Below are 3,576 nucleotides of genomic sequence, written 5' to 3'. Positions count from 1 at the left end.
AGCCTTCCTAGTGGCATATTTTCTTTTCACTGGTGCCATGCTTCACCAACTTAAGAAACAACAAAGATGAAATAAGTCATCAGTTCTCTTTTAATTAGGAAGAATATACATCATGTTATTTAAAGAAATATTTAGAGGTCATATTGTAAAAGCAAATACAATTGCAGTGATTATGACCACTCTGACAACAGTCCATATACTATAACACCATCCTGAGAGGCAGCCAGCACATGGCAAAATATGCAACATAGCTGAATGTGTTTAACTACAGGAATAAAGATAATAATCAGCATAAAAATTATAATATTTCTTTTTTTGGCCTACCTTATAGGGTTTTTAGAATTCTGAGAAACTTTCTCAGCAGGATCCCTCCTTGTTCTCTTTTATCAAATTATCTAATCATCAAAGAGGAAGCTCTCATCTGATCACACAGCACATCATTAGAGGGAGGAGCTAATGATATCACACAATTTTTGGCAACTTAACTGAAGCAACAGTAGAAGGGACTGACCAATCATTCTATGGAGGTTTGGCCAACACGGATACTAGGTTTTATCTGCCTACCAGGCAGAAAATAAATAAGATCATCCTGGGAGGCAGAGAGTACATTAATATTTTAGCATAAATAAACACAATATAATCACTTGTACAGCACATTTATTGCACACATATACAAACAGTATAGTTGGGAAGTAGATATGTTTTGAGCTAGAGAGACAATTTGCAGCTCTCTGCCCTCAGAGCCTCCATGTTACATTAAGATGTCGGTTCAACTCACTACTCACTAATCACAAATCCGTGCACCCACATTACCACCTGTTCTGTGCAGTCTCCTACATAAAACTTCTCAGTGAAATTCTGCTTCTCAGCAGGAATCTTCTCTCTTTTTAAATCACTTTCCCTCCAGACTTCAGCAGCCATGATACAGGAGGAGCAGATCACACAGCACAGCACCAAAGGGAGGAGCAGATGACATCACACACTCCATATGTGGCAGCTTCATTGAAAGTAATGCTAGAGTGTACTGACCAATCAGCTGGGGGAGGTGTGTTTAGCCTAGGAGGAGGGTGTGGCTGAGTTGTTATCTGCCTGGGAGATAGGGCTGACTTGAAGGCACTCTTCGTTCCCTATTTTACTCCTCTGGCTATGTCATCCAGATACGCTTGAGCAAACTCTTGATACCCCTCCAACAACTGATTTGCTACCCTTTGAAACGTGGCTGGGGCATTTTTCATGCCAAATGGCATAACAGTAAAATGGAACAAGCCATATGGAGTGATAAAGGCTGACTTCTCTTGGTCCTCTGGTGCTAGAGGAATCTGCCAGTATCCCCGGCTTAAATCTAGAGTGGTGAGATATTTGGCATTTCCCAGACGGTCAAGAAGTTCATCTACCCGGGGCATTGGATAGGCATCTGTCACAGTCACTTGGTTCAGCTTCCTATAGTCTACACAAAACCTAGTGCTGCCATCCTTCTTGGGAACCAAGACAACTGGTGATGCCCAAGGACTCTGAGAGGGAACAATTACCCCTAATGCCAACATTTCCTCCATTTCCTTTTTCATGGCAGCCCATACGGATTCTGCCACCCGATAGGCTGGTGTGCGAATTGGGCCATGCCCCTCTGTATTCACCTGATGGACAACCCAGTTGGTGCAACCTGGCCTCTCTGAAAACTGAGACTGAAACTTTTGGAGCAGCTGACACAATTGCTCATATTTCTCAGGGGTTAACTGCTCACTAATAGTAACATCCTCCCAAGTCTTAACCCCCATTGCCTCTTGTAAGAGGTCAGGGAAAGCCTCTTCATTGCGCCCTTCTTCTAGCAGACTACAAATGGCAGACACGGTGGCTTCCCTTTCTACGTACTGTTTCATCATATTGACATGGACTGTCTTATACTGGTCTTGGTTATCAATAGGGGAGACCACATAAGTAGTATCATGAATGGCCTGCACTACCACATAGGGCCCTTCCCAAGCTGCTTTCAACTTGTCTGACCGCATCGGTATCAGCAGTAACACCTTGTCCCCTGGAACAAAGTGCCGATCTCTGGCATTCCTGTCATACCAGACCTTCTGTTTGGTCTGAGCCGCTGACAAATGTTCCTTCACCAGAGCAGTCATTTGCTCGAGACGTTTTCGGAATTGTAGAACATAGGGCACTACAGGGAAATCAGGGAATTGGGCTCCCCCCTCCCAGTACTCCCTTAGCAAGTCTAGGGGGCCCCGAACACGCCTCCCGTACAACAGCTCAAAAGGGGAAAACCCAGTAGACTCTTGGGGAACTTCCCTATAAGCAAACAGAAGACAGGGCAGAAACTTCTCCCAGTCCCCTTCTCCATCCTCCACAAAAGTTCGGAGCATGTTCTCAAGAGTTCCATTAAAACGCTCACATAGCCCATTAGTTTGGGGGTGATACGGGGTTGAGCGAAGTGAGGTGACCCCACAGCGCTGCCATAGACACTGAAGCAGCTGTGACATAAACTGTGGTCCCTGGTCAGATAAGATCTCACTAGGGAATCCTATCCGTGTAAAAATCTGAATTAGTGCATCTGCAACGGCTGGGGCATCAATTTTCTTCAAAGCCACTGCTTCTGGGTAACGGGTGGCATAGTCCACCACTGTAAGTATATATTGCTTGCCTGTCCTGCTGGGCCGGGTAAGGGGTCCTACTAAATCAACAGCAACTCTCTGAAATGGTTCACCAATCACTGGTAGGGGTCGTAATGTATGTTTGTTCCGGTCCCCACTCTTCCCAACCCTCTGACAGCTGTCACAGGATCTGCAAAATTGTGCCACTTGTTGTGACACCCCTGGCCAATAGAAATTTTGTAGCAGGCGATAGCGGGTGCGGGAAATCCCTTGGTGACCTGCAAGGGGTACCTCATGTGCAAGGTGAAGTAACTGGGTCCTAAATTTGGCAGGCACCAACAACTGACGGCATGCTTCCCTTTGTCGCCCCCTAGAGTTTTTGAGGACTCTATAATACAACCCATTCTCTTGCACTATTTGTTCCCCTGCATCAGGGCCCTCCAGTCCAGGGACAGTTCTATCTCTTAATGTCTGCAGTGTAGGGTCTGCGGCTTGTTCAGCCCTAAAATCCTGCCAGTTTCCTATGTCAAAATGGTCACCTGTCACATCTGTCTGCCCGCTTACCTCCTGGACAACTGCCGGTGGCTCGCCCAACTCTGCCTGTCTCCGTGTGATGCTGCAGCAGATGTCTCCAACATCATTACCCAGCAGCACATCCGCAGGCAGTTGATCCATGACTCCCACCTCATGCAGCACAGGCCCTTCCCCCCAGTCCAGAGTCACTTGAGCAATTGGAACCTCTCTCCTCTGTCCTCCAGCCAGGATCACCCGGGCCATTTTGCCTGGAACAATGCGATTGAGTGTGATCACATGAGGCTCTGCCAAAGTTATAAAGGCACCAGAATCCAGAAATCCTTCTACGCGGTTTCCATCTACGTCCACTGGCACCACATGACATCTTCGCTTTGACTGATCTGCCCAATGAATCTGCATTACTGCAAATTCAGGGGTCTCACTGAGGTTGATTTGGGCCGGGTCACAC

General features: G+C 46.7%; 1 long non-coding RNA gene across 2 annotated transcripts; it reads right to left on the bottom strand.

Annotated features, from left to right (window-relative positions):
• Positions 1 to 1,135, bottom strand: LOC121401535. 2 transcript variants are annotated; one of them, XR_005966327.1, is made up of 2 exons: positions 786 to 1,135; positions 1 to 49 (listed from the first exon to the last, which is right to left on the bottom strand). It is a non-coding gene; the product is annotated as an uncharacterized LOC121401535 (long non-coding RNA). The 2 variants fall into 2 exon arrangements; XR_005966326.1 differs by having other exon boundaries at positions 817 to 1,135.
• Positions 1,136 to 3,576: the final 2,441 nt, after the last annotated feature.

Source organism: Xenopus laevis, chromosome 1L (genome assembly GCF_017654675.1).
Source record: "Xenopus laevis strain J_2021 chromosome 1L, Xenopus_laevis_v10.1, whole genome shotgun sequence".
Lineage (NCBI taxonomy): Eukaryota > Metazoa > Chordata > Amphibia > Anura > Pipidae > Xenopus > Xenopus laevis.
The sequence above is the reverse complement of the archived record's forward strand: the minus strand, read 5'-3'. Positions and strand labels throughout refer to the sequence as shown.